Genomic DNA, 23,326 nt, shown 5'->3' with positions numbered 1-23,326 from the left:
TCTCTTTCTCTCTCCTCCATTGTTGCTGAGCTTAATCCTTGAGGATCTCCCCAAACATCCAACCAATCTTGCCCAAATTTTGAGGAGTGGTGGAGGAGGCCCCGATCTATAGTTCTACCAAGAGAGATTTCACCAATTCGTGCTAGTCCTTAGTGGATCTTGGAGTTAGGGTTCCTTTGGTGGGATGTTGGAAGAAGTGCTCCTATGGAGGCTAGCTTGGAGTTGTGCTAGCCCCATAGGGTGTTGGGAGCCTCCTAGTGTTGTGGAGCTCGCCCCAACCTTGTGAAGGAACCACCGCCTCGACCGGTGCCTTAGTGGAGAAAAGGGAGCCCCTTTGTGGAGCTCTCTTGAGGAAGAAGGTGAGGCCTTCCTTCGTGGTGTGCCCGCCTAGCCTCTTGTGTGAGGCTAGCACCTTCTCAACGCAGACGTACTCCCTTTTGTGGGAGGAACTTCGGGAAACAAATCCTCGCCTCGTCTCCGTGCCCTCCGGTTATCCCGCTCCTCATCTTTATTATGGTTGCTTGGTTCCTTTGCTTGTTGCACTAGCCTAGGATCATACTAGGAAAATCTTCACCACTAAAGCTATCACCTTTACCTTCCATTGCACTAAAAATTGAAAAAGATTAAAAATTGCGTAGCGCCCATTCACCCCCCCTCTTGTTCGCTACGGTCCGTTCAATTGGTATCAAAGCAAAGTTTTCTTGCTCGGGCTTTACCGCCTAAGAAATTGCCGAACAAGAGGCGGTTGAGAATGGGTCCCTTCCCGGTGAGCTACCACCTCCACCATCTACCGTCGATAGCACAACGGCTACGTTGGATGACCTCACGAAATTGGAGTCATCCATCGTTAACCAAATGAAGGCTATGATGATGGAGTTGGTAGCTCCAAAACCAACCCCCACCATAGATCCTAAGGCAAGTGCCGAGGTTCCCCCACCCAAAGTTACTCCATTTACTCTTATTGATTTTGTCGCTCAATCAACGAAAAATCAACAAGAGGAAAAGCTTGGGGAAGCCGACACTTCTACAAAAGGGAAGGATGAATCACCGGTAGCGGGGCAATTAGGGGGTAATCATGCGGTGCCTCCACCAAGTGATTACACCATAAATGTGCCAATACCCACGCCTCATATTTTATCTCATGGTTAACCACCGTTACTTGAATCAAATAGCTTTGAAAATTGGCAATTTTTGATGCGATCTCATGTGCGCAGCGCTTCTACCGAGCTTTGGCGCATCATCGAGGAGGGTTATTCACCACGAGACCCGAAGCACTTGACTAGAAGAGAAGTGGTGGATGACCAACTCAACACCACCTCCATCAACATGATCCACGTGGCCGTCACGCCCAAGGATCGCGCCCATATCCGCTCTCTCAAGACCGGAAGCATGGGATAAACTCGACAAGCTCTTCCTCGGAAATGAGAGCATTCAAAGCTCTCGCTTCGATGAAGTGAACAACATGGCCGACAACTTCGTCATGAATGAGGGAGAATCTCCGGAAGAAATGTATCGTCGTCTCATCGCTCTTGCCGTATAAATGCAAGATCTTGGAGCAACGTTTGTGGATGACCATTGGATCAAAAGAAAGTTCTACAACGCTCTCCTCCCATATGAGGAAGTGACGTTGACGGCCATCCGCCAAAACGCCTCCTTTCGCGTTATGACATCCGATGAAGTCCTTAGTGAAGTCATTGCTTTGGACATCTCCAAGAAGAATGCGGAGGACCTTGTTGCTAGGGCTCACAATACTCGCAAGCCCAACCTCGCATTGAAGACAAAGGGAGCATGAAGCTAGTGAGAGCGATGAGGATCCCATGGAGTGGAGTCCGGATGGTCTCAAGATGAACTACCATGAGCACATGGCTCTCGCCGCAAAGAGTTTTTGGGATGGGAACAAGACACGAAGCTCAAGGCCAAGAAAATACTCGTCTCGTGAGTCTCCAAGAAACTTCTCAAAGAGCCCAAAAGAGGGGCAAGGGGGTAGAACATGCTACAATTGCGGCAACAAAAGTCACTTCGTTGCGGATTGTATCTATGAGAGAAGAGAAGATAATGGTGGAAGGCTCGTTCGCAAGGACAAGTTCAAGTCCCTCTCCAAAGGATTCTCCAAGTTCTCCTCCAAGCCCGGTGACGCCAAGGTCTCCTTCACCAAGAAGCCAAGAGCCTTTATCATTCGGGAAGAGTACTCCTCCGATGATGGTGAGGAGCATGAAGACAAGAGCTCAAGCAAGGAAGAAGAGGGAGTGTCCGCCATCGCCATTTCCACTCCTTCCATCTCCCTCTTCGACTCTCCTAATGATAACCACGTCACCAACAACTCCCGTTGCCTCATGGCAAAGGTATCTTTGGAGGTAGAATATTCTTCCAAACTCACATCTCCCTCTAATGCTATATCTTTTGATGATTCCACTAGTCTCACCATTAAGCGTGAGATTGTTGGTTTGGATGCTTTTCTCACTAACATGCAAGGGGATACCAAGATCCATGTTGGGGCTCTCTTGGCCCAAATTGGTGCGGCTCAAGACCTCATAGAAGAGAAGGAGAGGCTTGAGAGGGAGGCGGCAAATGAGATTGCCTCTCTCAATCAAGCACTTGAGGAGGAGCAAAATTCGCGTATGTCTCTTGAAGCTAGTGTCATCACTCTCGAAGACTCCAACAATGCCATCATCTCCCAACTCACCAAGGACCGAGATCATACTCTTGGATTGGTGGGTGAGCTCAAGAAGAAGAAGCTTCTTCTTGAGGATGACCACCCATTACTTCTTGAGAAAGTTGCCGCTCTCACCAAGGACTTCAAATCCTTGGAGAGTAAGCATGCAATTCCCTCCAAGACATGTGATCATCCTCAAGAGGAAGCCCACGAGAGGAAAGATGATGGAGGGCCAAACCCATGTGGTGACGAGCTTGTTGATCAAGTTGCATCTTTGAAGAAGCATTACTCTTGGGGGTCAATGCCCTTCAAGAAGAAGCCTTGGATGAGTATTACCGCTTGTGCAAGGAGAAGACTTCATGTTGCAATCATGAAGAGGAAATTGCTACTCTTGAGAAGACCAAGGCCAAGCTACTAAGTTTGAATGGCATGCAAGAAGAGTCCTTGATGGAGTGCCTCCACATGATCAAAGAGAAGGTTACTTGCTGTGACCATGAGGAAGAAATTGCCTCCTTGAAGAGGAGCAAAGCCAAGCTCATGGAGGTCAACTCAATGCAAGAAGGAGCCTTGAAGGAGTACTTTCCTTTGAGCAAGGATCGTGCTTGTTGCAATCATGAAGGTGACATTGCCAAGTTGGAGAGTCACAAGCGCCTACTCATGAAGATGAACTCTCTCCAAGAAGAAGCTTTGATGGAACATTTCCGGGTGAACAAGGCAAAGGAAGTCCAAGTGTTTGATATCACTCATCCTCACCCGGAGCATGAAGATGAAGTAAATCGCTTGAAGGCCAAGATTGATAGACTCCAAATCCAAGCCAAATACTTGGAGGGAGTCATTGAAGCTAAAGATGGAGCCAATGAGGGCTCTTGCAATGAAGAAGGAGTGGCTTCCAAGCCTAAGAGGAAGGGACGAAGGAGGACCAAGAAGAAGAAGAACAAGGAGAACATGAGGATCAATCATGAGGAAGACTATTCTCACTTAAGGAGGGGTGGAGTTCACGACTCCACCACAACGGGCTTCGCCGGCTCTAACAATCCTTCTCATGTTCTTTTCGTTGATTACTATGGACATATTCGTGCTCGCTTTATTGGTCCTCAAGAGGACAATGTTGATTGGACTATTTGGGTTCCCAAACCCCTTGTTACTAACATGATAGGACCCATTGAAAAATGGGTACCTAAATCCAAGACTTGATTCCTTGTAGGACTATGCTTCCGGTGGCGCTAAATGGGTGGTTGATAGTGGAGCCACAAGTCATATGACCGGAAGCAAGCAAATTGTTGTCGACCTCGAGCCATCTCATTCTACCGTTTCATATGGTGACAACACGAGCTCTAAGGTATTGGGTCTTGGCAAGGTGGTGGTAACACCCGACATCTCACTTGTGAATGTCCTCCTTGTCGAGACTCTTGGTTACAATTTACTCTCCGTTCATCAAATTGCACGTATGGGTCTTTGTACCTTTTTCGATGAACATATGGTGGTCCTCTTGTGGAGCAAGACACTCCGTGTAGCCTTTGTTGGATGTGTGGAGAGCGGATTGTATGTTGTTGATTTCTCCGGAAAGACGACATCTTCCGCTCTTTGCCTATTCACTAAAGGTGACAAGGGTTGGTTATGGCATCGCCGACTAGCCCATGTCAACATGAGGACTTTGCAAAGTCTCCACAAGGGAGGCCACATTCTCGGACTAAAAAGAAGATGTTTCCTTTTGCAAAGATCGTGTTTGTAGGGCATGCGTACAAGGAAAAATGCATGGAGCTCCTCACAAGGCCAAGACAACAATCTCTACCACAAGATGCTTGGAGCTCCTACATGTTGATCTCTTTGGTCCGCCATATCATGAAAGTCTTGGAGGGAAGAAATATTGCCTTGTCATCGTTGATGACTATTCACACTATTGTTGGGTATTCTTCTTCAAACACAAGAGTGAGACTCAACGGACCATGATGGAGTTTGCCAACCAAGTTCAACACAAGTACAACACCACGATCCTAGCTATAAGGAGCGACAATGGAACGGAGTTCAAGAACTACACCTTGGATGACTTCCTCGGCGAAGAAGGAATCCAACATCAATACTCCTCGCCATATACCCCCCAACAAAATGGGGTCACCGAAAGAAAGAATCAAACCTTGATTGAAGCCGCTCGAACAATGATGATGGAGTACAAGTCCAACTATAACTTTTGGGCGAAAGCTATGTCTACCGCATGCCATGCTACTAATCGCCTCTACTTTCGCAAGGGTATAGAGAAGACACCATATGAGATCCTCACCGGTGACAAGCCCAATGTATCATACTTCAAGGTCTTAATTCGGATGCAAAATGCTATGTTCTTTTCAAGGACACACGTCTATCCAAGTTTGATTCAAGAGATCAAGAAGGAATCTTTGTTGGCTATGCAACAGATTCTCACGCCTATAGAGTCTTCAACAAGTCAAATGGGCGAGTTGTAGAATCTTGTGATGTGACATTCGATGAAGATGATAGATCTTTGGAGGAGCGAAGTGCTTCTTGTGAGAAAGGAGATGCAATTCCCCCGAATGCCGTAGGAAGGGTGGGTGTTGGCATTCGCCGACCTCAAGAGTCACCTTCTATGAGTACCGGGTGATACATCTCAAACGTATCTATAATTTCTTATGTTCCATGCTACTTTTATGACAATACTTGAATGTTTTATACATACTTTACATCATTATTATACATTTTCCGGCACTAACCTATTAACAAGATGCCGAAGCGCCAGTTCTTGTTTTTCGCTGTTTTTGGTTTCAGAAATCCTACAAAGGAAATATTCTCGGAATTGGACGAAATCAACGCCCGTGGTCCTATTTTTCCACGAAGCTTCCGAAGACCGAGGGGAAAGGAAGTGGGGCCACGAGGCGCCGACACACTAGGGCGGCGCGGCCCTGGCCCTAGCCGCGCGGCCCTAGCGTGTGGGGCCCCCGTGACCCCTCCGACTCCGCCCTTCCGCCTACTTAAAGCCTTCGTCGCAAAACCCCCTGTACCGAGAGCCACGATACAGAAAACCTTCCAGAGACGCCGCCGCCGCCAATCCCATCTCGGGGGATTCAGGAGATCGCCTTCGGCACCCCTGCCGGAGAGGGGAATCATCACCGGAGGGCTCTACATCATCATGCCCGCCTCCGGATTGATGCGTGAGTAGTTCATCCTTGGACTATGGGTCCATAGCAGTAGCTAGATGGTTGTCTTCTCCGCTTGTGCTATCATTGTTTAGATCTTGTGAGCTGCCTAACATGATCAAGATCATCTATTTGTAATGCTACATGTTGTGTTTGATGTGATCCGATGAATGTAGAATATTATGTCAAGTTGATTATCAATCTATCATATATGTGTTGTTTATGTTCTTGCATGCTCTCCGTTGCTAGTAGAGGCTCTGGCCAAGTTGATACTTGTAACTCCAAGAGGGAGTAATTATGCTCGATAGTGGGTTCATGCCTCCATTTAATCTGGGATAGTGACAGAAAGTTCTAAGGTTGTGGATGTGTTGTTGCTACTAGGGATAAAACATCGATGCTTTGTCTAAGGATATTTGTGTTGATTACATTACACACCATACTTAATGCAATTATCTGTTGTTTACAATTTAATACTGGAAGGGGTGCGGATGCTAACCCGAAGGTGGATTATTTAGGCATAGATGCATGCTGGATAGCGGTCTATGTACTTTGTCGTAATGCCCTGATTAAATCTCATAGTAATCATCATTTATATGTATTGAATCTTGATTTGTCAATTGCCCACCTGTCACCCAACATGTTAGTTATCTTATTGGAGAGACACCACTAGTGAACTGTGGACCCCGGTCCATTCTTTTACATCTGAATACAATCTACTGCAATCATTGTTCTTACTGTTCTTTGCAAACACACACCATCTTCCACTCGATACGTTTAATCCTTTGTTTTCAGCAAGCCGGTGAGATTGACAACCTCACTGTTACGTTGGGGCAAAGTATCTTGATTGTGTTGTGCAGGTTCCACGTTGGCGCCGGTTTCACTGGTGTTGCGCCGCACTACACTCCTCCACCAACAACCTTCACGTGCTTCTTGGCTCCTACTGGTTCGATAACCTTGGTTTCATACTGAGGGAAACTTGCTTCTATACGCATCATACCTTCCACTTGGAATTCCCAACGGACGTGTGCTTCGCGCGTATCAAGCTAAATATCTGGCGCCGTTGCCGGGGAGATCAAGACACGCTGCAAGGGGAGTCTCCACATCCAATCTCTTTACTTTGTTTTTGTCTTGCTTTACTTTATTTTATTTACTGTCTTGTTTGCTTCATATTAAAAAAAATTAGTTACTTTACTTTCTATCTTATTTACTAGCTCTATATCGAAAACACACAAAAAATTAGTTACTTGTCTTTATTCTATTTGCTTAGTTTACTTTTACTACTGCTACTATGGGTACTCCTGAAAATACTAAGTTGTGTGATTTCACTAGCACAAATAATAATGATTTTATAAGTACTCCTATTGCTCCACCTGCTACTACAGCAGAATTCTATGAAATTAAACCTGCTTTACTTAATCTTGTTATGAGAGAGAAATTTTCTGGTGTTAGTACTGATGATGCTGCTGCCCATCTTAATAATTTTGTTGAACTTTGTGAAATGCAAAAGTATAAGGATATAGATGGGGATATTATAAAACTGAAATTGTTTCCTTTCTCGTTAAGAGGAAGAGCTAAAGATTGGTTGCTTTCTTTGCCTAAAAATAGTATTGATTCATGGACTAAATGTAAAGATGCTTTTATTGGTAAATATTATCCTCCTGCTAAGATTATATCTTTGAGAAGTAGCATTATGAATTTTAAGCAATTCGATAATGAACATGTTGCTCAAGCATGGGAGAGAATGAAATCTTTGGTAAAGAATTGCCCTACCCATGGACTGACTACTTGGATGATCATCCAAACCTTTTATGCAGGATTGAATTTTTCCTCGAGGAACCTATTGGATTTAGCTGCTGGAGGTACTTTTATGTCCATCACCTTGGGCGCCGCGACTAAACTTCTTGATGATATGATGATCAATTACTCTGAATGGCACACTGAAAGAACTCCTCAAGGTAAGAAGGTAAATTATGTTGAAGAAACCTCTTCTTTGGGTGACAAGATTGATGCTATTATGTCTATGCTTGCAAATGGTAGATCTCATATTGATCCTAATAATGTTCCTTTAGCTTCATTGGTTGCTCAAGAAGAAAATGTTGATGTGAATTTCATTAAGAGTAATAATTTCAACAACAATGCTTATAGGAATAATTATGGTGATGACCCACAAGTATAGGGGGTGTATCGTAGTATCTTCGATAAGTAAGAATGTCGATCCCAACGAGGAGGAGAAGGTGTCGACAAGCAGTTTCGATGAAGGATTCACTGTAAATGCTCACAGACAAGTATTCAAGGGGTTTTGATGTAACAGATGAATAAAGTACGAGTAAGTAAAGTGCGAGAGAAATAATTGCAGCGAGTGGCCCAATCCTTTTAGCACAAAGGACAAGCCGATTTGTTTACTTATAATGACCAAACGTTCTTGAGGACACACGGGAATTTTAGTCTAGTGCTTTCGCTTCATGTAGCTAAATAATCTTCATTGTTTTGATAAGTGTTGTGTGGGTGAACCTATGCTAATGCACCGCCCTTCCTAGGACTAATACATACTTGTGATTATACCCCTTGCAAGCATCCGCAACTACAAGAAAGTAATTAAGATAAATCTAACCACAGCCTTAAACTCTAAGATCCTACAGTCCCTCCTGCATCGATATACCAACGGGGGCTCAGGTTTCTGTCACTCCGGCAACCCCGCAATTAGCAACCGAATACAAGATGCATTCCCCTAGGCCCATAAATGGTGAAGTATCGTGTAGTCGACGTTCACACGACACCACTAGAAGAATGACACCACAACTTAAATATCATAACATTGAATATTACTCAACCATAATTCACTACTAACATTTAGACTTCACCCATGTCCTCAAGAACTAAACGAACTACTCACGAGACATCATATGGAACATGATCAGAGGTGATATGATGATGAATAACAATCTGAACATAAACCTTGGTTCAACGGTTTCACTCAATAGCATCAATAACAAGCGTAAATCAACACCGGGAGAGTTTCCCCTATCAAACAATCAAGATCCAACCCGAATTGTTACAGCGGTGACGAGGTGCAGCGGTGGAGATGGCGGTGATGATGATGAAGATGATGACGATGGTGATGGAGATGATGTCCAGCTCGATGACGATGACGATGGCGTCGATTTCCCCCTCCGGGAGGGAATTTCCCCGGCAGATTCCTGCCCGCCGGAGAGCTCTTTTCTCTCTGGTGTTCTCCGCCCCGCAGAGGCGGCTTTGACTCTTCGCGACGTACCCTCTGGAGCTTAGGTTTTCGGGACGAAGGCGTACACGAAGAAAAGGAGGCGAGAGAGGGCTGTGGGCCCCCTCCTCACAGGGCGGCGCGGCCAGGCCTTGGGCCGCGCCGGCCTATGAGGTGGGCCCACCTCGGGTCCCCTCGGCTCCCCCTTCTGGCTCTCTTCGTCTTCTGGAAAAATAGGAATTTTCATGTAATTTCCGTCAACTGATGATCTTCCGAAATATTGCATCCTGACGGTGCTTTTTCCAGCAGAATCCTGGCTCCGGTGCGGGATCTCCAAATAATCATGAAACATGCAAAATAGATGAAATAATATAAGTATCACCTCCAAATATGAAATATATCAATGAATAACAGCAAATTATGATATAAAATAGTGATGCAAAATGGACGTATCAACTCCCCCAAGCTTAGACTTCGCTTGTCCCCAAGCGAAACTGAACTCGGTAAACAAGTCCACATGTGTCAACACCCGGATTTTTAAGTCCGGATGCCTATTATGTCATTCATCGCAATCCCAGGAATATTATTGTTGCGAGACATAACAGTTGATACCATAAGTCATCATTCATTACAAACCATCATTGTCTTACAAAAAGGGGATCTCATGATCCAATATTACACAAATAGTTGATCTATTGATCAACGAACAACATAGTGGCGGAAGCGTAGTAGAAGCAGACTATCTATTTCCACAGGCCAACGCTTGACGTTAGGCGACTCCTAGTTGTTGTAGACGTCCTGCTGACCGTCATCCTCATACTGCTGCTCTTCTTCATATTCTGGCCATTTGAATAGCCAGGGACACAGCCGTGAGTACTTCAAAGTACTCGCAAACTAATACTAATTAACTAAGATCAACTTTAATAAGGGGTACTAAGCTCTAGTTTTATTTGCATAAAGCCAATTTTATTTCATAAGTATTTCATCAAGACTAAGATTAAGATAACTAGCTCAAGTGGGAACATTAATGTCATTCCCACAACTCCGTTGTGGTTTCAAGTTCAAGTCACCACATTCAAATTCAACCATCATTTTCACATAAATTTCTAATGACTGAACAATATGGCCTTTCCAATTGTCCGTAACCGTGGACACGGCTATTCGAATAGTTTTACACTATGCAGAGGTTGCACACTTGTGCCACAACATTTGATTACATCCGTCAGAGACAACTCTGAATAATCGTAACTCAGTACGCGGATCATCAACCCTAACCTTTCATTTACACCTCCTAGTATAGGCACCTCTCCCCATGAGCTTGGCCTCCCGGTGAAAACCAACCGTTAACCCGGGAACTGCACAGGGCTTGGGCCGGACAATTCACCTCATTCACGTCATTTCACATTTCTCGGAGGCAGCCTCGGCATAACCCCTATGACGCTTGTTTAGAGGGAACCCATACTAAGACATATAAACTTCTAGTTAGACCCTACCCATAATCAGGTATTGTGGGGGTGCTTGTATATTGGAAAGGTATCGCATCCAACCAACATCAGTTTTTAATCAAAAATCACTATCTTCTCTTGGTCATATTCACCTTCAATTTTCCTTTCATAATTTCACCATCATCATCCAATGTTCCCATCTAGAGTAGTCAATTTTAGTTATTTAGCACTAGCCACTAGTCATGAGGGGTGCTAGCTTAGCTTGATTTCCATAGGTTAATTTTGATGATATTGCTCTACTCTAGACCAAGTGAATCATGATCAAAAGGTACCTCAATTAGAAATAAAGGAATAAAACTTGGAAGCAAAACTTGTAGTAAAGCTCGGGATAGGCTTAGTAAACATGAAATAAAAAGGTGGAGTGCCTTGCTCTTGGAGAGCTTTGCACTTTGCAAGGGTATTAGCTTGCCTTGGTGATGGTACTGATCAAAGTGGTCTTCTTCTCCCTGAGTGTAGACCTCCTCCTCCTCGGCGTACTCCTCGGTACTAGCGTCTAAATACAGGTATAATACACACAATCACCACACAACTCAAATACTAAGCTAAGCACACACATGCATCAATCTTACTAGTCTATCATAACAACATCCTTATTACATGAATTGATTTAATTATTATTCTTTAAAAAGAGTAGTTTCTTCTCACATAAATATAGATTTGTATTTCTATTTAGTTCTTGAGAGAAAATAATTTCCTTTCATTAAGTCTTATTACAATTTAATTTCCCTTAATTAATATCATATGACCTAGGTTGACCAAGGTCAACCTCTTCATAATCATTATTTGGGAAAAAGATTTAAATGAGGTACATCACCTCATGCCTTTTAATAACTCTTGACTAATGATTTAATAACATCAACTAAGTTAATATGAGGTTTAATTTGACCATGGTCTCTTTTTCATATTAACTTAGCTGAGACAAGATTTAAATGAGAGAGAGGCTCTCATACATATTAATAAATAATATAGTGATTTAAAATGCACTAGAACTAGCCATAGGGCCAATTTTTAAACAATGATTTGATCATACAAACAACTATGCAATATTTTTACATAATCAGATAGATATATTGAAATATGATTTTTGAGAGTTGGTTTCATCTTAAAAGCATTTTTATTCAATTTTTAATAATTAATTGAAGTGGAAAAAGGCCCCGCCTTGTTTATTTTCTCAGATTAATTCGACAAACAATCTAGGGTTGGGACCAGTGTAGTTTTGTAGACATTTTCACAAGGTTTCCAAATATATAAAATTTGTCAAATTTGGTTTGGTAGATTTTATTCTATTTAAATTTGAAATCAGCGTCTGAGAGTAATTAATAAAATTTGAAATTTAATGTTTGAATTAAATGGGCTGGCGGGAAACGTTAACGGGCTAAGCAGAGAAAGGGGAAAGTGGGCCGGCCCAGGAGCGCGTCCACGCAACGGGCCAGCTGACAAGATGGGGGCCACCTGTCAGTGGGAGTTACTCACCGAATCGTTACGCGGCGTGTGGAGCGTCGGATTAGGAGAGGATCTGACGGTGGAGAGGCGTCGTTGTCGGCGGCGAGAAGCAGCAGCAGGCACGGCGGAGGTAGGGGGTCGGAGAGAACGTCGGAGCTCCGGTGGTCGATGGCGAGGTGCGCGGCTACGTTGTCGACGACGGCGAACTCGACGGTGGTCTTGGGAGAGCTTGGGGTGGACGAAATCGTCGGCAAGTGTGTGGTGTATCGGCGGGCTACTCCGGCGAAATTCCGGCGAAGGAGGGGTGAATCGGAGAGGGGAAGAGGGATTGGCGAGCCAGAGGAGTGAGGGGAAGCGAATGGTGTGGAGTTTGGAGGCTGGGTGGTGCTCCTTTTATAGCAGCAAGGGGTGCTGCGGCTCTGGCGGTGACCTCATCGTCGGCGACGATGCTACAGCGACGCTTGGCCGCTGGTGCTGACGCTCGTGAGTAGGCGATGTCAATGCCGTCATGCTGGGCGTGATTGCGGGGAAAACAAGGGAGAAACGAGGACAAGCGCGTGACCTAAGCTCGCAGTACCGCGGTGGAGGACATCGTCGATGGCGTCGTCTACAGGCACGGCGCGAGCCAATGAGCTTGTCTGGGAGGTGCGTGGTGACGTCGTGAAGCCGTTGGCGCAGAGAGGAGGCGCGGAGGTCAACGGAGCTGGCGAGGCAGCTGGCGCTCTGGGCGTGCCCGTGGCGTCGCCGTGCACGCTCTGGCGCGCGCGTGCACGTCACTGGCACGTCTGGGCTTCGTGATCCTGGCGTGTCTGGTGCACGGATTCGTCGAGCAAAGTGTCGAGGAGGTCCAGGGGAGTGTGTAGCACAAGATTGACAAGGTTTGACACGTTGGAAAGGGGTGGAAAGAGAGAGGGCATGTCCATGTCCATGCCATGCCACGGCATGGACGATCTTGGTCAATTTGTGATGTGTTCTTGTACCACTTCTTGTCCATAGTGCTTGGCAATGCTCAGAGGGGTCAGAGGGGTACTGGGGATGACCTAGGGTCGATGGTGGAGGCATTAGTCCACTGGTTTTTGCAATGCATGGGGTTGGCAGCATAGTGCACACAAGGTATTCGGTCAAATGGCCGCAAGAACCAAATTTTGGAATTTTTGGATGAAATTTGGAGGGTTTGCTTTATACATTATTTGCAGTAGAGTGGTGGTGGTGGTGGTCAAAATTAAGGTTGTTTGCAAAAAATCAAAATGGGCATGATCTTCACATTGATTCAAAGTCCTCACTTGTCACTCTTTTACTGGTCAACCTAGTCAACTCTAGCCAGGGTGGTCAACATGAAAGTTCATCACCTTGACATGGTCTTGGATGACATGGCTTTGGTTGACCAAGTTTAGTTTAGGAATTGATTTAACCAGAGGGGTAAAGAGGGGATCATGTTAAAAAGTGCATAAGTGACCATCATCACATGTGAGATGGTTTTGAGTTCAAATTTGATTCAATTTTGGTTTCTTTGATGCATTTAGGTTTGTTTGAGTTATATAATCATTTTAGAAACAAAAGATCAAGCCATGATGGCCTTTGGTGATGATTTGTATATTTGACCTATGTGTATGTGAGGGTTTTGGATCAAATTGATTATTTCTTTTATTTTGCTCAAAGAGGGGTGTGATGATCATATATTAGGGTTTATTAGCAAGTCATAATCATATCAAAACTCATCATGGCAAAAGCACCACAGAAAATCACTCATATGCATGAACTTGTATGGGACACCATATGCATATAAGAAGTTTTTGATTGTTGCAAATTTTGAGTACTTGGTCTCTCTCTTGATTTCATTATTGTTAAAACTTGGGATGTTACAAACCCTTCCCCCTTACAAAAGATCTCGTCCCGAGATCTTAAAGAAAACTAGGTGCTAAAGAGATCTGGGTATTCCTTCTTCATGTCTTCCTCTCGCTCCCAGGTGGCTTCGTCTTCAGTGTGATTGCTCCACTGAATCTTCAGGAACTTGATACTCCTGGTGCGAGTGGTTCTGTATGCTTCTTCCAGGATACAAATGGGCACTTCTCGATATGTCAAGTCTGAGTTGATGTCCACTGATCTGTGATCAATATTCTTGAACACTTCAGTCTTCTCCGGTACTTCAAGGCACTTCCGGAGCAGTGAGATATGAAACACATTGTGCACGGCCGCTAGTTCTTCCGGTAGTTCTAGTTGATAAGATACTTCTCCGCGGCGACTCAGAACCTTGAAGGGTCCGACATATCGGGGCGCGAGCTTTCCTTTCACCTGGAATCTCTGCATTCCTTTGAGGGGTGACACCTTGAGATAAACAAAATCTCCAATCTCGAATGTCATCTCTCGGCGTCTCTTGTCGGCGTAGCTCTTCTGTCTTGATTGCGCAGTCTTGAGGTACTCGCGAATCTTGTGCACCTTCTCTTCGGCTTCTCGAAGAACATCCGGTCCAAAGACTTGGCTTTCTCCGACTTCTGACCAGTTCAGAGGGGTACGTCACTTTCTTCCGTACAGGGCTTCAAAGGGGGCCATCTGTAGGCTGGCTTGGTAACTATTGTTGTACGAGAATTCTGCGTAAGGCAAGCAGTCTTCCCACTTGGATCCATATTCCAGTACACAGGCTCTTAGCATGTCCTCGAGTATATGGTTAACTCTTTCCGTCTGTCCGTCAGTTTGGGGGTGATAGGCGGTGCTGAAATTTAGCCGGGTTCCAAGTCCTTCATGTACTTTCTGCCAGAATCTTGAGGTGAACTGCGATCCTCTATCTGACACTATTGACTTCGGTGTTCCGTGCAGAGCGACTATTCTGGAGATGTACAACTCTGCTAGCTTTGGGCCTTGATAAGTGGTTTTTACGGGTATAAAATGGGCTACTTTGGTTAATCTATCTACCACTACCCAAATAGAATCATTTCCCCTGCTAGACTTGGGCAGTCCGGTGATAAAGTCCATTCCGACTGAGTCCCACTTCCATTCCGGAATCTGTAAGGGTTGCAACAGTCCGGCGGGTCGTTGATGTTCCGCCTTGACTCTCTGACAGATATCACACTTAGCTATGTAACTCCCTATTTCTCGCTTCATTCCATGCCACCAAAATTGTTCCTTCAAATCTTGGTACATCTTGGTACCTCCGGGATGGATAGAATATAGGGTGTCGTGGGCCTCCTTCAGTATGACTTGCTTCAATTCTGAGTCAGACGGCAGACATAAGCGACCGTTGTACCAAAGTACTCCTTCTTCATCTTCTGTGAATCCCGGTGCCTTTCCTGCTGCCATTTGACTCTTGATTCCGGCAATGCTCGCGTTTCCCTTCTGGGCTTCCTTGATTTGGCTAATCAGGGTGGGTTGCAGCTCTATGCTGGCTAGATATCCTTTACTAACAAGTTCCAACCTAAACTGTTCAAACTCTTCATGCAGGCTAGGTTGTTCTGCTGCTATCATGGAGTTCAGCTGACATGGCTGTCTACTCAAGGCATCTGCTACAACATTGGCCTTGCCGGGGTGATAGTGGATTTCTATATCATAGTCCTTGATTAGTTCTAACCATCTCCTTTGCCTCATATTTAGCTCTTTCTGTGTGAAGATATACTTCAGGCTCTTGTGATCAGAATAGATCTCGCATCGATTACCCATGAGGTAATGACGCCAAACTTTCAATGCTAACACTACGGCGGCAAGTTCGAGGTCATGGGTTGGGTAGTTTTGCTCATGCTGTTTCAACTGCCGGGACAGATATGATATCACCTTTCCTTCTTGCATCAACACACATCCAAGACCAATCTTAGATGCGTCACAATAGACGTCAAAGGGCTTGGTGATGTCCGGCATGATTAGGATGGGGGCTGTGGTTAGTTTGGTTTTAAGTTGCTGGAAGCTGGCTTCACATTTATCAGTCCATTCAAACTTCTTGTCTTTCTTCAACAGTTGTGTCATTGGCCTCGCAAGGCTTGAGAATCCTTCAACAAATCTGCGGTAATATCCGGCTAATCCAAGAAAGGCACGGACCTCGGTCTGTGTGGTTGGGGTTTTCCATTCTTCAACGGTTTTGATTTTGGCTGGGTCTACAGCAATTCCTCCTGCAGACAAGATGTGTCCCAGGAATCCAACCTCTTTCAACCAAAACTCGCACTTGCTGAACTTGGCGTACAACTTGTGCTGCCTAAGGGTTTCTAGGACAACCTCCAAATGTTGCTCGTGTTCCTCTTCGGTTTTGGAGTAGATAAGGATGTCGTCGATGAAGACAACGACAAACTTATCCAGAAAGTCCATGAAAATTTTATTCATGAGGTTCATGAAGTAGGCAGGGGCATTGGTTAATCCAAATGACATGACGTTGTACTCATACAACCCATATCTGGTGGTAAAGGCAGTCTTGGGAATATCCGATGCACAGATTTTCAGCTGATGATAACCAGTCCTAAGATCAATCTTAGAGAACACTGTGGCACCGGTCAACTGGTCAAACAGGTCTTCTATCTTTGGCAAGGGGTATTTGTTTTTGATGGTGACATCGTTAAGTTTACGGTAATCCGTACATAACCGGTTGGCACCATCCTTCTTATCCACAAACAACACTGGTGATCTCCAAGGCGACGCACTTGGTCGAATCAGACCCTTGAACAACATATCATCCAGTTGTTTCTTCAGCTCTACTAACTCTGCTGGGTTCATGCTATAGGCTCTCTGGGCTATAGGTCCGGTTCTAGGAATTAACTCGATGATAAACTCGATATCCCGATCCGGGGGCATACCGGGTAGATCATCCGGAAACACATCAGCGTATCGACAGACGACCCTGATCTGATCCAGAGTTGGTTTGGCTACACCTTGATTGCATGTGAAATTTCTTGGTAGTTTTTCAGACACATGTTCTATTGTTATTCCAGTGCTACTAGTCATGGTGATGGCCTTCTTGGCGCAGTCTATCACTCCATGATGCTTCGCCATCCAATCCATACCCAGTACTACTTCCAATCCTTTTGTTCCCAGAACAATTAAGTTTGCGAAAAACATTATTTCTTGAATTTTGATGGGTACTTCTTTGCAAAATTTTCTAGCTTTAGTGGTTGATCCAAGTATTTGAACTATCATGACATGTTTCAGGCTGATTGGTTGAATCTTACTAGTGCACACAAAATCTTCTGTGACAAATGAATGCGATGCTCCTGAATCAAACAACACTCTTGCTGGTATTGAGTTAACAGAGAACATACCCAGCACCACATCTGGTGCTTCCTGGGCTTCCTCGGCGTTCATGTGGTAGAGGCGACCTCCGCGGTTGTTCGGGTTGTTGGGGGCGAACTTCTTGCCGGTGGAGACACGGCGCTGCTGCTGAGCCGGTGCGGAAGGTGTTGCCGGCGAGCTTGGCCAGCCTTTTGGGGCACTCGTTGGAGAAGTGTCCCACCACTCCACATTCATAGCAGGTGATTGTGGACTTGTCCTTGGTTGCAACGGGGATGGCATTGCTTCCTGTTCTGGGTGCAGTGTTGGTGTTGTTGTTGTTGTTGTTATGGTTGTGGTTGGGGGTGCGCGGCGGAGCGCGGTTGAAGTTGCTGTTGTGGTGTACATAGTTATTGTTGTGGTGGGGGCCTCCTGGCCTTGGGTTTCCTCCGCTCCAGTTCTGAAAACCGGGGCGTGACATCTGGTTTTGGGGCTTGGTGTTGCGGGGGTTGAAACCACCGCTTGAGCTGGGGCGAAACCGGGGTGTATTCTTCGGGCCCACTTTGATTCATCATGCGGCGTTTGCGGTTTTCATTTGCCTGGTGCAGTTTGCCTTCCATCTGGATGGCAGAGTCCACGAGGGCTTCTAGGTCAGCGAAGGGGATGTTGACTAAGACTGTCTGCATCTCATCGTGCAGACCGTTGAGGAATCTCTCCTTTCTTTTCTCTGTGGTGTCGGTTTCATCGGGGGCGTACCTTGACAGGGTGAGGAACCTGTCGCGGTATTCTACCACCGACATTCTTCCTTGCTTCAGTTCCCTGAATTCATCCCTCATCTTCTTGATCAAACCTGGTGGCACATGATACTTGCTAAACTTGAGCTTGAAATCAGCCCAAGTCATCATCTGTCCGGAATTTAATGCACGGGCGCTTGTCCACCAAGCTCTTGCTGGCTAGGTAGTGCGTAGCAAACAACACCTTCTCGTTTTCATCCACTCCGGCTACCTCCAAGTTGTTCTCCATGGTTTGCAGCCAGTCATCTGCATCTAAGGGTTCCTCCTTCTTACTGAAGACAGGTGGGTTGGTGTTTTCGAAATTCTTAAGTTTAGATCCAGGATGATCATGGTTTCCATGGCCCTGATTGGCGATCTGCTAGCGATCGTTGCTATATTGGCTTGCCTTTCAGCCCTTTCATCTTCTCGGTCCGCCAACAGAGTTTGCAGTAATTGTAGCATTGCATCCTGGTTGCGGTTCGGAGGGGCCATCTGAACAGATAGATAGATCATGAGATGAGAGGGAATTCCTATGGCTTATTTTGAGTTAAGTTTAAACTTAAAACTTGAAATATGAACATAACACACATTTTATTTATTCACACAACATCACACATTACAGATTAACACACTAAGGGTTTTAAGAACCCTTCTTCCACAAACTACGATACATGGTGCGGGATACAACTCACACCTACGTAAGTGAAGCTAGTGCAACTACTCCTCATCGTCTTCATCCACATCGATGGGAATGATCCCATCCTCCTCGGACTCCAGAAACGCGTAGTCCTCCTCATCAGTGAACTCATCATCCTCAAAGTCGTTGTCTTCACTCAGGAAGTCGTCGCCTCCCTGGATGTCTTCTCCATCCTCCTCCATCTCCTGGATCTGGTCCTGCTGGGTCCGGACAGTCACCTCCAAGGTGCGTATCTTCTCGCGAAGGCGTTTGATGGTGGCATCCTTCTTGGAGCGCTGCAGGCGGAGTGACTTGCGGTCCTTGGCGAGCATCCGGATGGCGTCGGCATGATGAGCCAAAGCCATCTGGGCACGGTGGTTGTGAACACGCGTCCGCTCCAGGTCCTTCCGGGTCTCATGAAGCATAAAGTCCAAATGCTCCACATGAATCTTGAGCACTGGGTGCGAAGAGAGTGCCATGGGCTCTCCCATGGTGTCGTGCCTCGCGAAGTAGGCGAAGCGGCTTCCCCGGAGTGCGGCGATGTTCTGTCCGCACACCCGAGCAAGTCCCTCTGAAGGGCGTGAGCAAGACCGTCCGCCCGGTTGCATGCCTTGAAGGAGAAAAGGATCCTCTCCGAGATGGGAGGCTCCGAACTTCCCTTCAAGTCAGCGGTGATCATCCTTCGCTGCTCCCCGGTGGGGGTGTCGTGGATCCGGACTCCATGGAACCGGGGAGGTGGGCGTTCGAGCTTCTCGGACACCAGGTACAAGTCGCGCTCAAACACCAGACTTCCTCCGTTTTCCAGATCGTAGGTCTCCGTCTGGACGTAGGGCTCCATCTGAAAGTGAAATGGATGGGTAGGTTAGAGATGTGAACAAGTGTGACAATATTTTAGCTAAATTTAAAAGAATGGCTCATCATTTTTAAAAAGATCTTGTAGAAGAGAACTTGAGTAAGTTTTCACAAATATTCACTTCCTTTGTTTTAGAAACTAAATTTTTCAGAACGTCCATTCTAAACTAGGGTCTCCTAAGGTCAAACAATGGCTCTGATACCAACTTGTCAACACCCGGATTTTTAAGTCCGGATGCCTATTATGTCATTCATCGCAATCCCAGGAATATTGTTGTTGCGAGACATAACAGTTGATACCATAAGTCATCATTCATTACAAACCATCATTGTCTTACAAAAGGGGATCTCATGATCCAATATTACACAAATAGTTGATCTATTGATCAACGAACAACATAGTGGCGGAAGCGTAGTAGAAGCGGACTATCTATTTCCACAGGCCAACGCTTGACGTTAGGCGACTCCTAGTTGTTGTAGACGTCCTGGCTGACCGTCATCCTCATCTTCGCTGCTCTTCTTCATATTCGGCCATTTGAATAGCCAGGGACACAGCCGTGAGTACTTCAAAGTACTCGCAAACTAATACTAATTAACTAAGATCAACTTTAATAAGGGGTACTAAGCTCTAGTTTTATTTGCATAAAGCCAATTTTATTTCATAAGTATTTCATCAAGACTAAGATTAAGATAACTAGCTCAAGTGGGAACATTAATGTCATTCCCACAACTCCGTTGTGGTTTCAAGTTCAAGTCACCACATTCAAATTCAACCATCATTTTCACATAAATTTCTAATGACGGAACAGTATGGCCTTTCCAATTGTCCGTAACCGTGGACACGGCTATTCGAATAGTTTTACACTCTGTAGAGGTTGCACACTTGTGCCACAACATTTGATTACATCCGTCAGAGACAACTCTGAATAATCGTAACTCAGTACGCGGATCATCAACCCTAACCTTTCATTTACACCTCCTAGTATAGGCACCTCTCCCCATGAGCTTGGCCTCCCGGTGAAAACCAACCGTTAACCCGGGAACTGCACAGGGCTTGGGCCGGACAATTCACCTCATTCACGTCATTTCACATTTCTCGGAGGCAGCCTCGGCATAACCCCTATGACGCTTGTTTAGAGGGAACCCATACTAAGACATATAAACTTCTAGTTAGACCCTACCCATAATCATGTATTGTGGGGGTGCTTGTATATTGGAAAGGTATCGCATCCAACCAACATCAGTTTTTAATCAAAAATCACTATCTTCTCTTGGTCATATTCACCTTCAATTTTCCTTTCATAATTTCACCATCATCATCCAATGTTCCCATCTAGAGTAGTCAATTTTAGTTATTTAGCACTAGCCACTAGTCATGAGGGGTGCTAGCTTAGCTTGATTTCCATAGGTTAATTTTGATGATATTGCTCTACTCTAGACCAAGTGAATCATGATCAAAAGGTACCTCAATTAGAAATAAAGGAATAAAACTTGGAAGCAAAACTTGTAGTAAAACTGGGATAGGCTTAGTAAACATGAAATAAAAAGGTGGAGTGCCTTGCTCTTGGAGAGCTTTGCACTTTGCAAGGGTATTAGCTTGCCTTGGTGATGGTACTGATCAAAGTGGTCTTCTTCTCCCTGAGTGTAGACCTCCTCCTCCTCGGCGTACTCCTCGGTACTAGCGTCTAAATACGGGTATAATACACACAATCACCACACAACTCAAATACTAAGCTAAGCACACACATGCATCACTCTTACTAGTCTATCATAACAACATGCTTATTACATGAATTGATTTAATTATTATTCTTTAAAAAGAGTAGTTTCTTCTCACATAAATATAGATTTGTATTTCTATTTAGTTCTTGAGAGAAAATAATTTCCTTTCATTAAGTCTTATTACAATTTAATTTCCCTTAATTAATATCATATGACCTAGGTTGACCAAGGTCAACCTCTTCATAATCATTATTTGGGAAAAAGATTTAAATGAGGTACATCACCTCATGCCTTTTAATAACTCTTGACTAATGATTTAATAACATCAACTAAGTTAATATGAGGTTTAATTTGACCATGGTCTCTTTTTCATATTAACTTAGCTGAGACAAGATTTAAATGAGAGAGAGGCTCTCATACATATTAATAAATAATATAGTGATTTAAAATGCACTAGAACTAGCCATAGGGCCAATTTTTAAACAATGATTTGATCATACAAACAACTATGCAATATTTTTACATAATCAGATAGATATATTGAAATATGATTTTTGAGAGTTGGTTTCATCTTAAAAGCATTTTTATTCAATTTTTAATAATTAATTGAAGTGGAAAAAGGCCCTGCCTTGTTTATTTTCTCAGATTAATTCGACAAACAATCTAGGGTTGGGACCAGTGTAGTTTTGTAGACATTTTCACAAGGTTTCCAAATATATAAAATTTGTCAAATTTGGTTGGGTAGATTTTATTCTATTTAAATTTGAAATCAGCGTCTGAGAGTAATTAATAAAATTCGAAATTTAATGTTTGAATTAAATGGGCTGGCGGGAAACGTTAACGGGCTAAGCAGAGAAAGGGGAAAGTGGGCCGGCCCAGGAGCGCGTCCACGCAACGGGCCAGCTGACAAGATGGGGGCCACCTGTCAGTGGGAGTTACTCACCGAATCGTTACGCGGCGTGTGGAGCGTCGGATTAGGAGAGGATCTGACGGTGGAGAGGCGTCGTTGTCGGCGGCGAGAAGCAGCAGCAGGCACGGCGGAGGTAGGGGGTCGGAGAGAACGTCGGAGCTCCGGTGGTCGATGGCGAGGTGCGCGGCTACGTTGTCGACGACGGCGAACTCGACGGTGGTCTTGGGAGAGCTTGGGGTGGACGAAATCGTCGGCAAGTGTGTGGTGTACTGGCGGGCTACTCCGGCGAAATTCCGGCGAAGGAGGGGTGAATCGGAGAGGGGAAGAGGGATTGGCGAGCCAGAGGAGTGAGGGGAAGCGAATGGTGTGGAGTTTGGAGGCTGGGTGGTGCTCCTTTTATAGCAGCAAGGGGTCTTTGCGGCTGCGGCGGTGACCTCATCGTCGGCGACGATGCTACAGCGACGCTTGGCCGCTGGTGCTGACGCTCGTGAGTAGGCGATGTCAATGCCGTCATGCTGGGCGTGATTGCGGGGAAAACAAGGGAGAAACGAGGACAAGCGCGTGACCTAAGCTCGCAGTACCGCGGTGGAGGACATCGTCGATGGCGTCGTCTACAGGCACGGCGCGAGCCAATGAGCTTGTCCGGGAGGTGCGTGGTGACGTCGTGAAGCCGTTGGCGCGAGAGAGGAGCGCGGAGGTCAACGGAGCTGGCGAGGCAGGCGGCGCTGCAGGCGTGCCCGTGGCGTCGCCGTGCACGCTTCGCGCGCGCGTGCACGTCACCGGCACGTGCGGAGCTTCGTGATCCTGGCGTGTCTGGTGCACGGATTCGTCGAGCAAGGTGTCGAGGAGGTCCAGGGGAGTGTGTAGCACAAGATTGACAAGGTTTGACACGTTGGAAAGGGGTGGAAAGAGAGAGGGCATGTCCATGTCCATGCCATGCCACGGCATGGACGATCTTGGTCAATTTGTGATGTGTTCTTGTACCACTTCTTGTCCATAGTGCTTGGCAATGCTCAGAGGGGTCAGAGGGGTACTGGGGATGACCTAGGGTCGATGGTGGAGGCATTAGTCCACTGGTTTTTGCAATGCATGGGGTTGGCGACATAGTGCACACAAGGTATTCGGTCAAATGGCCGCAAGAACCAAATTTTGGAATTTTTGGATGAAATTTGGAGGGTTTGCTTTATACATTATTTGCAGTAGAGTGGTGGTGGTGGTGGTCAAAATTAAGGTTGTTTGCAAAAAATCAAA

This window comes from Lolium rigidum, chromosome 4 (assembly GCF_022539505.1).
Source record: "Lolium rigidum isolate FL_2022 chromosome 4, APGP_CSIRO_Lrig_0.1, whole genome shotgun sequence".
NCBI lineage: Eukaryota > Viridiplantae > Streptophyta > Magnoliopsida > Poales > Poaceae > Lolium > Lolium rigidum.
The sequence above is the reverse complement of the archived record's forward strand: the minus strand, read 5'-3'. Positions refer to the sequence as shown.